Source organism: Trichomycterus rosablanca, chromosome 4 (assembly GCF_030014385.1).
Source record: "Trichomycterus rosablanca isolate fTriRos1 chromosome 4, fTriRos1.hap1, whole genome shotgun sequence".
Lineage (NCBI taxonomy): Eukaryota > Metazoa > Chordata > Actinopteri > Siluriformes > Trichomycteridae > Trichomycterus > Trichomycterus rosablanca.
The window spans coordinates 19,169,888-19,186,419 of NC_085991.1; positions in this window are offsets into that span (position 1 = coordinate 19,169,888).

Consider the following 16,532-nt stretch of genomic DNA (forward strand, 5'->3'; position numbering starts at 1 on the left):
TTTAACATTCTACCTTCAACATTTTACCATCTACATTCTACCTTCTACATTCTACCTTCAACATTCCACCTTTAACATTCTACCTTTAACATTCTACCTTTAAAATTCTACCTTCAACATTCTACCATCTACATTCTACCTTCAACATTCCACCTTTAACATTCTACCTTCTACATTCTACCTTCAACATTCTACCTTCAACATTCTACAATCTACATTCTACCTTCATTATTCTACGTTCAACATTCTACCATCTACATTCTACCTTCAACATTTTACCTTCAACATTCTACCTTCAACATTCTACCTTTAACTTTCTACCTTAAACATTCTACCTTCAACATTATACCTTCAACGTTCTTCCTTCAACATTCTACATTTAATTTTCTATCATCTACATTCTACCTTTAACATTCTACCTTCAACATTCTACCTTCAACATTCTACCTTCTACATTCTACCTTCTACATTCTACCATCTACATTCTACCTTCTACATTCTACCTTCAACATTCTACCTTCTACATTCACCTTCAACATTCTACCATCTACATTATACCATCTACATTCTACCTTCAACATTCTACCTTCAACATTCTACCATCTACATAATACCTTTTCCATTCTACCATCTACATTCTACCTTCAACATTCTACCTTCAAAATTCTATACCATCTACATTATACCATCTACATTCTACCTTCAACATTCTACCTTCAATATTCTACCTTCAACATTCTACGTTTAAAATTTCACCTTCAACATTCTACCTTCAACATTCTACCATCTACATTTTACCTTCAACATTCTACCTTCAACATTCTACCTTTAACATACTACCTTCTACATTCTACCTTCTACATTCTACCTTCAATATTCTACCTTCAACATTCTACATTCTACCTTCAACATTCTACCTTAAACATTCTACCTTTAACATACTACCTTCTACATTCTACCTTCTACATTCTACCTTCAACATTCTACCTTCTACCATCTACATTCTACCTTCAACATTCTACCTTAAACATTCTACCTTCAACATTCTACCATCTACATTCTACCTTCAACATTCTACCTTCAATATTCTACCTTTAACATTCTACGTTTAAAATTCCACCTTCAACATTCTACCTTCAACATTCTACCATCTACATTCTACCTTCAACATTCTACCTTCAACACTCTACCTTCAACATTGCACCTTTAACATTCTACCTTCAACATTCTATCTTTAAAATTCCACCTTCAACATTCTACCTTTAACATTCTACCTTTAACATTTTACCTTCAACATTCTACCTTCAACATTCTACCTTCAACATTCTAACTTTAACATTCTACCTTCAACATTCTACCTTCAACATTCTACCTTCAACATTCTACCATCTACATTCTACCTTCAACATTCTACCTTCTACATTCTACCTTCAACATTCTACCATCTACATTCTACCTTTTACATTCTACCATCTACATTCTACCTACAACATTCTACCTTAAAATTCTACCATCTACATTCTACCTTCAACATTCTACCTTTAACATTCTACCTTTAACATTCTACCTTCAACATTCTACCTTCAACATTCTACCATCTACATTCTACCATCTACATTCTACCTTCAACATTCTACCTTTAACATTCTACCTTTAACATTCTACCTTCAACATTCTAACTTTAACATTCTACCTTCAACATTTTACCTTCAACATTCTACCTTCAACATTCTACCATCTACATTCTACCTTCAACATTCTACCTTCTACATTCTACCTTCAACATTCTACCATCTACATTCTACCTTTTACATTCTACCATCTACATTCTACCTACAACATTCTACCTTAAAATTCTACCATCTACATTCTACCTTTAACATTCTACCTTCAACATTCTACCTTCAACATTATACCTTCAACGTTCTACTTTCAACATTCTACCCTTAACATTCTACCTTAAACATTCTACCATCCACATTCTACCTTCTACATTCTACATTCTACCTTCAACATTCTACCTTCACCATTCTACCTTCTACATTCTACCTTCAACATTCTACCTTCTACATTCTACCTTCAACATTCTACCTTCAAAATTCTACCATCTACATTCTACCTTCAACATTCTACCTTCAACATTCTACCATCTACATTATACCTTCTACATTCTACCATCTACATTCTACCTTCAAAATTCTACCTTCAAAATTCTACTATCTACATTATACCATCTACATTCTACCTTCAACATTCTACCTTCAATATTCTACCTTCAACATTCTACGTTTAAAATTCCACCTTCAACATTCTACCATCTACATTCTACCTTCAACATTTTACCTTCAACATTCTACCTTTAACATTCTACCTTCAGCATTCTACCTTCAACATTCTACATTCAATATTCTACCTTCAACATTCTACGTTTAAAATTCCACCTTCAACATTCTACCTTCAACATTTTACCTTCAACATTCTACCTTCAACATTCTACCTTTAACTTTCTACCTTAAACATTCTACCTTTAACATTCTACCTTCAACATTCTACCTTCAACATTATACCTTCAACGTTCTACTTTCAACATTCTACCCTTAACATTCTACCTTAAACATTCTACCATCCACATTCTACCTTCTACATTCTACATTCTACCTTCAACATTCTACCTTCACCATTCTACCTTCTACATTCTACCTTCAACATTCTACCTTCTACATTCTACCTTCAACATTCTACCTTCAAAATTCTACCATCTACATTCTACCTTCAACATTCTACCTTCAACATTCTACCATCTACATTATACCTTCTACATTCTACCATCTACATTCTACCTTCAAAATTCTACCTTCAAAATTCTACTATCTACATTATACCATCTACATTCTACCTTCAACATTCTACCTTCAATATTCTACCTTCAACATTCTACGTTTAAAATTCCACCTTCAACATTCTACCATCTACATTCTACCTTCAACATTTTACCTTCAACATTCTACCTTTAACATTCTACCTTCAGCATTCTACCTTCAACATTCTACATTCAATATTCTACCTTCAACATTCTACGTTTAAAATTCCACCTTCAACATTCTACCTTCAACATTTTACCTTCAACATTCTACCTTCAACATTCTACCTTTAACTTTCTACCTTAAACATTCTACCTTAAACATTCTACCTTCAACATTCTACCTTTAACATTCTACCTTCAACATTCTACCTTTAATATTCTATCATCTACATTCTACCTTTAACATTCTACTTACAACATTCTACTTTCAACATTCTACCATCTACATTCTCCCTCCTACATTCTACCTTCAACATTCTACCTTCTACATTCTACCTTCAACATTCTACCTTCAACATTCTACCTTTAACATTCTACCTTCTACATTCTACCTTCCACATTCTAACATCTACATTCTACCTTCAACATTCTACCTTCAAAATTCTACCATCTACATTCCACCTTCAACATTCTACCTTTAACATTCTACCTTCAACATTCTACCTTTAACATTCTACCTTCAACATTCTACCTTTAACATTCTACCTTCAACATTCTACCTTCAACATTCTACCATCTACATTCTACCTTTAACATTCTACCTTCAACATTCTACCTTCAACATTCTACCTTCAACATTCTACCTTCAACATTCTACCTTCAACGTTCTACCTTCAACATTCTACCCTTAACATTCTACCTTTAACATTCTACCTTCAGCATTCTACCATCTACATTCTACCTTCAACATTCTACCATCTACATTCTACCTTCAACATTCTACCTTTAACATTCTACCTTCAACATTGCACCTTTAACATTCTACCTTCAACATTCTACCTTTAAAATTCTACCTTCAACATTCTACCATCTACATTCTACCTTCTACATTCTACCTTCAACATTCTACCTTCAAAATTCTACTATCTACATTATACCATTTACATTCTACCTTCAACATTCTACCTTCAACATTCTACCTTCAACATTCTACGTTTAAAATTCCACCTTCAACATTCTACCATCTACATTCTACCTTCAACATTTTACCTTCAACATTCTACCTTCAACATTCCACCTTTAACATTCTACCTTCAACATTCTACCTTTAAAATTCTACCATCTACATTCTACCTACAACATTCTATCTTCTACATTCTGCCTTCAACATTCTACCTTCAACATTCTACCTTCTACATTCTACCTTTTACATTCTACCATCTACATTCTACCTTTAACATTCTACCTTTAACATTTTACCTTCTACATTCTACCTTTTACATTCTACCATCTACATTCTACCTTTAACATTCTATCTTCAACATTCTACCTTCAACATTCTACCTTCAACATTCTACCTTCTACATTCTACCTTTTACATTCTACCATCTACATTCTACCTTTAACATTCTACCTCCAACATTCTACCTTCTACATTCTACCTTTTACATTCTACCATCTACATTCTACCTTCAACATTCTACCTTCAACATTCTACCATCTACATTCTACCTTCAACATTCTACCTTCAATATTCTACCTTCAACATTCTACGTTTAAAATTCCACCTTCAACATTCTACCTTCAACATTCTACCATCTACATTCTACCTTCAACATTCTACCTTCAACATTCTACCTTCAACATTGCACCTTTAACATTCTACCTTCAACATTCTTCCTTTAAAATTCCACCTTCAACATTCTACCTTCAACATTCTACCTTCAACATTCTACCTTCAACATTCTACCTTCAACATTCTACCATCTACATTCTACCTTCAACATTCTACCTTCTACATTCTACCTTCAACATTCTACCTTCAACATTCTACCTTCAACATTCTACCATCTACATTCTACCTTCAACATTCTACCTTCTACATTCTACCTTCAACATTCTACCATCTACATTCTACCTTCAACATTCTACCATCTACATTCTACCTTTTACATTCTACCATCTACATTCTACCTACAACATTATACCTTAAAATTCTACCTTCAACATTCTACCATCTACATTCTACCTTCAACATTCTACCATCTACATTCTACCTTTTACATTCTACCATCTACATTCTACCTTCAACATTCTACCTTCAACATTCTACCTTTAACATTCTACCTTTAACATTCTACCTTCAACATTATACCTTCAGCGTTCTACTTTCAACATTCTACCCTTAACATTCTACCTTAAACATTCTACCGTCCACATTCTACCTTCTACATTCTACATTCTACCTTCAACATTCTACCTTCACCATTCTACCTTCTACATTGTACCTTCTACATTCTGCCCTCTACATTCTACCTTTAACATTCTACCTTCAACATTCTACCTTCAACGTTCTACCTTCAACATTCTACCCTTAACATTCTACCTTCAACATTCTACCGTCCACATTCTACCTTCTACATTCTACCTTCTACATTCTACCTTCAACATTCTACCTTCAACATTCTACCATCTACATTCTACCTTCAACATTCTACCATCTATATTCTACCTTCTACATTCTACCATCTACATTCTACCATCTACATTCTACCTTCTACATTCTACCTTCTACATTCTACCTTCAACATTCTACCTTCAACATTCTACCTTCAACATTCTACCATCTACATTCTACAATCTACATTCTACCATCTACATTCTACCTTCAACATTCTACCTTCAACATTCTACCTTCAACGTTCTACCTTCAACATTCTACCCTTAACATTCTACCTTCAACATTCTACCGTCCACATTCTACCTTCTACATTCTACCTTCTACATTCTACCTTCAACATTCTACCTTCAACATTCTACCTTCAACATTCTACCATCTACATTCTACCTTCAACATTCTACCATCTATATTCTACCTTCTACATTCTACCATCTACATTCTACCATCTACATTCTACCTTCTACATTCTACCTTCTACATTCTACCTTCAACATTCTACCTTCAACATTCTACCTTCAACATTCTACCATCTACATTCTACCTTCTACTATCTACCTTTTACATTCTACCATCTACATTCTACCTTCAACATTCTATCTTCCACATTCTACCTTCAACATTCTACCTTCAACATTCTACCTTCTACATTCTACCTTTTACATTCTACCATCTACATTCTACCTTTAACATTCTACCTCCAACATTCTACCTTCTACATTCTACCTTTTACATTCTACCATCTACATTCTACCTTCAACATTCTACCTTCAACATTCTACCATCTACATTCTACCTTCAACATTCTACCTTCAATATTCTACCTTCAACATTCTACGTTTAAAATTCCACCTTCAACATTCTACCTTCAACATTCTACCATCTACATTCTACCTTCAACATTCTACCTTCAACATTCTACCTTCAACATTGCACCTTTAACATTCTACCTTCAACATTCTTCCTTTAAAATTCCACCTTCAACATTCTACCTTCAACATTCTACCTTCAACATTCTACCTTCAACATTCTACCATCTACATTCTACCTTCAACATTCTACCTTCTACATTCTACCTTCAACATTCTACCATCTACATTCTACCTTCAACATTCTACCATCTACATTCTACCTTTTACATTCTACCATCTACATTCTACCTACAACATTATACCTTAAAATTCTACCTTCAACATTCTACCATCTACATTCTACCTTCAACATTCTACCATCTACATTCTACCTTTTACATTCTACCATCTACATTCTACCTTCAACATTCTACCTTCAACATTCTACCTTTAACATTCTACCTTTAACATTCTACCTTCAACAATATACCTTCAGCGTTCTACTTTCAACATTCTACCCTTAACATTCTACCTTAAACATTCTACCGTCCACATTCTACCTTCTACATTCTACATTCTACCTTCAACATTCTACCTTCACCATTCTACCTTCTACATTGTACCTTCTACATTCTGCCCTCTACATTCTACCTTTAACATTCTACCTTCAACATTCTACCTTCAACGTTCTACCTTCAACATTCTACCCTTAACATTCTACCTTCAACATTCTACCGTCCACATTCTACCTTCTACATTCTACCTTCTACATTCTACCTTCAACATTCTACCTTCAACATTCTACCTTCAACATTCTACCATCTACATTCTACCTTCAACATTCTACCATCTATATTCTACCTTCTACATTCTACCATCTACATTCTACCATCTACATTCTACCTTCTACATTCTACCTTCTACATTCTACCTTCTACATTCTACCTTCAACATTCTACCTTCAACATTCTACCTTCAACATTCTACCATCTACATTCTACCATCTACATTCTACCTTCAACATTCTACCATCTACATTCTACCATCTACATTCTACCTTCTACATTCTACCTTCTACATTCTACCTTCAACATTCTACCTTCAACATTCTACCTTCAACATTCTACCATCTACATTCTACCTTCAACATTCTACCTTCTACATTGTACCTTCTACATTCTACCCTCTACATTCTACCTTCAACATTCTACCATCTACATTCTACCTTCAACATTCTACCTTCTACATTCTACCATCTACATTCTACCATGTACATTCTTTCATCAACAATCTACCTTCAACATTCTACCTTTAAAATTCTACCTTCAACATTCTACCATCTACATTCTACCTCCTACATTCTACCTTCTACATTCTACGTTCAACATTCTACCTTCAACATTCTACCTTCAGCATTCTACCTTCATTATTCTACATTCAACATTCTACCATCTACCTTCAACATTTTACCTTCAACATTCTACCTTCAACATTCTACCTTCAACATTCTACCTTCAACATTCTACCTTTAACTTTCTACCTTAAACATTCTACCTTCAACATTCTACCTTTAACGTTCTACTTTCAACATTCTACCTTTAATATTCTATCATCTACATTCTACCTTTAACATTCTACTTACAACATTCTACTTTCAACATACTACCATCTACATTCTACCTTCTACATTCTACCTTCAACATTCTACCTTCAACATTGTACCTTCTACATTCTACCTTCTACATTCTACCATCTACATTCTACCTTCAACATTCTATCTTCTACATTCTACCTTCAACATTCTACCTTCAACATTCTACCTACTACATTCTACCTTTTACATTCTACCATCTACATTCTACCTTCAACATTCTACCTTCAAAATTCTACCATCTACATTCTACCTTCAACATTCTACCTTCAACATTCTACCATCTACATTCTACCTTCAACATTCTACCATCTATATTCTACCTTCTACATTCTACCATCTACATTCTACCTTCTACATTCTACCTTCTACATTCTACCTTCAACATTCTACCTTCAACATTCTACCTTCAACATTCTACCATCTACATTCTACCATCTACATTCTACCATCTACATTCTACCTTCAACATTCTACCATCTACATTCTACCATCTACATTCTACCTTCTACATTCTACCTTCTACATTCTACCTTCAACATTCTACCTTCAACATTCTACCTTCAACATTCTACCATCTACATTCTACCTTCAACATTCTACCTTCTACATTGTACCTTCTACATTCTACCCTCTACATTCTACCTTCAACATTCTACCATCTACATTCTACCTTCAACATTCTACCTTCTACATTCTACCATCTACATTCTACCATGTACATTCTTTCATCAACAATCTACCTTCAACATTCTACCTTTAAAATTCTACCTTCAACATTCTACCATCTACATTCTACCTCCTACATTCTACCTTCTACATTCTACGTTCAACATTCTACCTTCAACATTCTACCTTCAGCATTCTACCTTCATTATTCTACATTCAACATTCTACCATCTACCTTCAACATTTTACCTTCAACATTCTACCTTCAACATTCTACCTTCAACATTCTACCTTCAACATTCTACCTTTAACTTTCTACCTTAAACATTCTACCTTCAACATCATACCTTTAACGTTCTACTTTCAACATTCTACCTTTAATATTCTATCATCTACATTCTACCTTTAACATTCTACTTACAACATTCTACTTTCAACATACTACCATCTACATTCTACCTTCTACATTCTACCTTCAACATTCTACCTTCAACATTGTACCTTCTACATTCTACCTTCTACATTCTACCATCTACATTCTACCTTCAACATTCTACCTACTACATTCTACCTTTTACATTCTACCATCTACATTCTACCTTCAACATTCTACCTTCAAAATTCTACCATCTACATTCTACCTTCAACATTCTACCTTCAATATTCTACCTTCAACATTCTACGTTTAAAATTCCACCTTCAACATTCTACCTTCAACATTCTACCATCTACATTATACCTTCAACATTCTACCTTCAACATTCTACCTTCAACATTGCACCTTTAACATTCTACCTTCAACATTCTACCTTTAAAATTCTACCATCTACATTCTACCTTCAACATTCTACCTTCAATATTCTACCTTCAACATTCTACGTTTAAAATTCCACCTTCAACATTCTACCTTCAACATTCTACCATCTACATTCTACCTTCAACATTCTACCTTCAACATTCTACCTTCAACATTGCACCTTTAACATTCTACCTTCAACATTCTACCTTCAACATTCTACCTTCAACATTCTAACTTCTACATTCTACCTTTAACATTCTACCTTCTACATTCTACCTTCAACATTCTACCATCTACATTCTACCTTCAACATTCTACCATCTACATTCTACCTTTTACATTCTACCATCTACATTCTACCTACAACATTCTACCTTCAACATTATACCTTCAACGTTCTACTTTCAACATTCTACCCTTAACATTCTACCTTAAACATTCTACCGTCCACATTCTACCTTCTACATTCTACATTCCACCTTCAACATTCTACCTTCACCATTCTACCTTCTACATTCTACCTTCTACATTCTACCTTTTACATTCTACCATCTACATTCTACCTACAACATTCTACCTTAAAATTCTACCATCTACATTCTACCTTCAACATTCTACCTTCAACATTCTACCTTTAACATTCTACCTTTAACATTCTACCTTCAACATTATACCTTCAACATTTTACTTTCAACATTCTACCCTTAACATTATACCTTAAACATTCTACCGTCCACATTCTACCTTCTACATTCTACCTTCAACATTCTACCTTCACCATTCTACCTTCTACATTGTACCTTCTACATTCTGCCCTCTACATTCTACCTTTAACATTCTACCTTCAACATTCTACCTTCAACGTTCTACCTTCAACATTCTACCCTTAACATTCTACCTTCAACATTCTACCGTCCACATTCTACCTTCTACATTCTACCTTCTACATTCTACCTTCAACATTCTACCTTCAACATTCTACCTTCAACATTCTACCATCTACATTCTACCTTCAACATTCTACCATCTACATTCTACCTTCAACATTCTACCTTCAACATTCTACCTTCTACATTGTACCTTCTACATTCTACCCTCTACATTCTACCTTCAACATTCTACCATCTACATTCTACCTTCAACATTCTACCTTCTACATTTTACCATCATTATTCTACCTTCTACATTCTACTTTCAACATTCTACCTCCAACATTCTACCTTCTACATTCTACCTTCAACATTCTACCTTCAACATTCTACCTTTAACATTCTACCTTCTACATTCTACCTTCAACATTCTACCTTCTACATTCTAACTTCAACATTCTATCTTTAACATTCTACCTTCAACATTCTACCTTCAACATTCTACCATCTACATTCTACCTTTAACATTCTACCATGTACATTCTACCATGTACATTCTACCATCTAAATTCTACCATGTACATTCTACCATCAACATTCTACCTTCAACATTCTACCATCTACATTCTACCATCTACATTCTACCTTCAACATTCTACCTTCAACGTTCTACCATCTACATTCTACCTTCAACATTCTACCTTCAACATTTTACCATCTACATTCTACCTTTAACATTCTACCATCTACATTCTACCTTCAACATTCTACCTTCAATGTTCTACCATCTACATTCTACCTTCAACATTCTACCTTCAACATTTTACCATGTACATTCTACCATGTACATTCTACCATCAACATTCTACCTTCAACATTCTACCATCTACATTCTACCATCTACATTCTACCTTCAACATTCTACCTTCAACGTTCTACCATCTACATTCTACCTTCAACATTCTACCTTCAACGTTCTACCATCTACATTCTACCTTCAACATTCTACCATCTACATTTTACCTTCAACATTCTACCTTTAAAATTCTACCTTCAACATACTACCTTCTACATTCTACCTTCTACATTCTACCATCTACATTCTACCTTCAACATTTTACCTTCTAGATTCTACCTTCAACATTCTACCTTCTACATTCTACCTTCAACATTTTACCTTCTACATTCTACCATCTACATTCTACCTTCAACATTCTACCTTCTACATTCTACCTTCTACATTCTACCTTCAACATTCTACCTTCTACATTCTACCTTCAACATTCTACCTTCAACATTCTACCTTCTACATTCTACTTTCAACATTCTACCTTCAACATTCTACCTTCTACATTCTACCTTCAACATACTACCTTCTACATTCTACCTTTAACATTCTACCTTCTACATTCTACCTTCTACATTCTACCTTCAACATTCTACTTTTAACATTCTACCTTCATTATTCTACAATTTACATTCTACCTTCAACATTCTACCATCTACATTCTACCATGTACATTCTTTCATTAACATTCTACCTTCAACATTCTACCATCTACATTCTACCTTCAACATTCTACCTTCAACATTCCACCTTCAACATTCTACCTTCAACATTCTACCATTCACATTCTACCATTCACATTCTACCATCTACATTATACCTTCAACATTCTACCTTCAACATTCTACCATCTACATTCTACCTTCTACATTCTACCATCTACATTCTACCTTAAACATTCTACCTTTAACATTCTACCTTTAACATTCTACCTCCAACATTCTACCTTTAACAATCTACCATCTACATTCTGCCTTCAACATTCTACCTTCAACGTTCTACCATCTACATTCTACCTTTAACATTCTACATTCAACATTTTACCATCTACATTCTACCTTCAACATTCTACCTTTACATTCTACCTTCATTATTCCACCTTCAACATTCTACCTACAACATTCTACCATCTACATTCTACCTTCAACATTTCACCTTCAGCATTCTACCATCTACATTCTACCTTTAACATTCTACTTTCAACATTCTACCATCTACATTCTACCTTCTACATTCTACCTTCAACATTCTACCTTTAACATTCTACCTTCAACATTCCACCTTTAACATTCTACCTTCAACATTCTACCTTCAACATTCTACCATCTACATTCTACCTTCTACTATCTACCTTCTACATTCTACCTTCAACATTCTACCTTCAACATTCTACCATCTACATTCTACCTTCATTATTCTACGTTCAACATTCTACCATCTACATTCTACCTTCAACATTTTACCTTCAACATTCTACCTTCAACATTCTACCTTTAACTTTCTACCTTAAACATTCTACCTTCAACATTATACCTTCAACGTTCTTCCTTCAACATTCTACATTTAATTTTCTATCATCTACTTTCTACCTTTAACGTTCTACTTACAACATTCTACCTTCAACATTCTACCATCTACATTCTACCTTCAACATTCTACCTTCAACCTTCAAGGTAGAATGTAGATGGTAGAATGTTGAAGGTAGAATGTTGAAGGTAGAATGTAGATGGTAGAATGTAGAAGGTAGAATGTAGAAGGTAGAATGTTGAAGGTAGAATGTTGAAGGTAGAATGTTGAAGGTAGAATGTCGAAGGTAGAATGTAGATGGTAGAATGTTGAAGGTAGAATGTTGTAAGTAGAATGTTAAAGGTAGAATGTAGATGATAGAAAATTAAAGGTAGAATGTTGAAGGAAGAACGTTGAAGGTATAATGTTGAAGGTAGAATGTTTAAGGTAGAAAGTTAAAGGTAGAATGTTGAAGGTAGAATGTAGATGGTAGAATGTTGAATGTGGAATGTTGAAGGTAGAATGTTGAAGGTAGAATGTAGATGGTAGAATGTAGATGGTAGAATGTTGAAGGTAGAATGTTGATGAAAGAATGTACATGGTAGAATGTACAGGGGTTGGACAAAATAACTGAAACACCTGTCATTTTAGTGTGGTAGGTTTCATGGCTAAATTGGACAAGTCTGGTGGCCAATCTTCATTAATTGCACATTGCACCAGTAAGAGCAGAGTGTGAAGGTTCAATTAGCAGGGTAAGAGCACAGTTTTGCTCAAAATATTGCAATGCATTCAACATTATGGGTGACATACCAGAGTTCAAAAGAGGACAAATTGTTGGTGCACGTCTTGCTGGCGCATCTGTGACCAAGACAGCAAGTCTTTGTGATGTATCAAGAGCCACGGTATCCAGGGTAATGTCAGCATACCACCAAGAAGGACAAACCACATCCAACAGGATTAACTGTGGACGCAAGAGGAAGCTGTCTGAAAGGGATGTTCGGGTGCTAACCCGGATTGTATCCAAAAAACATAAAACCACGGCTGCCCAAATCACGGCAGAATTAAATGTGCACCTCAACTCTTTTGTTTCCACCAGAACTGTCCGTCGGGAGCTCCACAGGGTCAATATACACAGCCGGGCTGCTATAGCCAAACCTTTGGTCACTCGTGCCAATGCCAAACGTCGGTTTCAATGGTGCAAGGAGCGCAAATCTTGGGCTGTGGACAATGTGAAACATGTATTGTTCTCTGATGAGTCCACCTTTACTGTTTTCCCCACATCCGGGAGAGTTACGGTGTGGAGAAGCCCCAAAGAAGCGTACCACCCAGACTGTTGCATGCCCAGAGTGAAGCATGGGGGTGGATCAGTGATGGTTTGGGCTGCCATATCATGGCATTCCCTTGGCCCAATACTTGTGCTAGATGGGCGCGTCACTGCCAAGGACTACCGAACCATTCTGGAGGACCATGTGCATCCAATGGCGGTGCCGTGTATCAGGATGACAATGCACCAATACACACAGCAAGACTGGTGAAAGATTGGTTTGATGAACATGAAAGTGAAGTTGAACATCTCCCATGGCCTGCACAGTCACCAGATCTAAATATTATTGAGCCACTTTGGGGTGTTTTGGAGAAGCGAGTCAGGAAACGTTTTCCTCCACCAGCATCACGTAGTGACCTGGCCACTATCCTGCAAGAAGAATGGCTTAAAAGCCCTCTGACCACTAAGCAGGACTTGTATATGTCATTTCCAAGACGAATTGACGCTGTATTGGCCGCAAAAGGAGGCCCTACACCATACTAATAAATTATTGTGGTCTAAAACCAGGTGTTTCCGTTATTTTGTCCAACCCCTGTACATTCTACCTTCAACATTCTACCTTCAACATTTTACTATCTACATTCTACCTTCAACATTCTACCTTTACATTCTACCTTCATTATTCCACCTTCAACATTCTACCTACAACATTCTACCATCTACATTCTACCTTCAACATTCTACCTTCAGCATTCTACCATCTACATTCTACCTTTAACATTATACCTTCAACATTCTACCATCTACATTCTACCTTCTACATTCTACCTTCAACATTCTACCTTTAACATTCTACTTTCAACATTCCACCTTTAACATTCTACCTTCAACATTCTACCTTTAAAATTCTACCTTCAACATTCTACCATCTACATTCTACCTTCTACTATATACCTTCTACATTCTACCTTCAACATTCTACCTTCAACATTCTACCATCTACATTCTACCTTCATTATTCTACGTTCAACATTCTACCATCTACATTCTACCATCTACATTTTACCTTCAACATTCTACCTTCAACATTCTACCTTCAACATACTACCTTCTACATTCTACCTTCTACATTCCACCATCTACATTCTACCTTCAACATTCTACCTTCTACATTCTACCTTCAACATTCTACCTTCAACATTCTACCTTCTACATTCTACTTTCAACATTCTACCTTCAACATTCTACCTTCTACATTCTACCTTCAACATTCTACCTTCTACATTCTACCTTCTACATTCTACCTTCAACATTCTACCTTTAACATTCTACCTTCAACATTCTACAATTTACATTCTACCTTCAACATTCTACCATATACATTCTACCATGTACATTCTTTCATCAACATTCCACCTTCAACATTCTACCTTCAACATTCTACCATCTACATTCTACCTTCAACATTCTACCTTCAACATTCTACCATCTACATTCTACCTTCTACATTCTACCTTAAACGTTCTACCTTTAACATTCTACCTTTAACATTATACCTTCAACATTCTACCTTTAACATTTTACCATCTACATTCTACCTTCAACATTCTACCTTTACATTCTACCTTCATTATTCCACCTTCAACATTCTACCATCTACATTCTACCTTCAGCATTCTACCTTCAGCATTCTACCATCTACATTCTACCTTCTACATTCTACCTTCAACATTCTACCTTTAATTTTCTATCATCTACATTCTACCTTTAACGTTCTACTTACAACATTCTACCTTCAACATTCTACCATCTACATTTTACCTTCAACATTCTACCTTTAAAATTCTACCTTCAACATACTACCTTCTACATTCTACCTTCTACATTCTACCATCTACATTCTACCTTCAACATTTTACCTTCTAGATTCTACCTTCAACATTCTACCTTCTACATTCTACCTTCAACATTTTACCTTCTACATTCTACCATCTACATTCTACCTTCAACATTCTACCTTCTACATTCTACCTTCTACATTCTACCTTCAACATTCTACCTTCTACATTCTACCTTCAACATTCTACCTTCAACATTCTACCTTCTACATTCTACTTTCAACATTCTACCTTCAACATTCTACCTTCTACATTCTACCTTCAACATACTACCTTCTACATTCTACCTTTAACATTCTACCTTCTACATTCTACCTTCTACATTCTACCTTCAACATTCTACTTTTAACATTCTACCTTCATTATTCTACAATTTACATTCTACCTTCAACATTCTACCATCTACATTCTACCATGTACATTCTTTCATTAACATTCTACCTTCAACATTCTACCATCTACATTCTACCTTCAACATTCTACCTTCAACATTCCACCTTCAACATTCTACCTTCAACATTCTACCATTCACATTCTACCATCTACATTATACCTTCAACATTCTACCTTCAACATTCTACCATCTACATTCTACCTTCTACATTCTACCATCTACATTCTACCTTAAACATTCTACCTTTAACATTCTACCTCCAACATTCTACCTTTAACAATCTACCATCTACATTCTGCCTTCA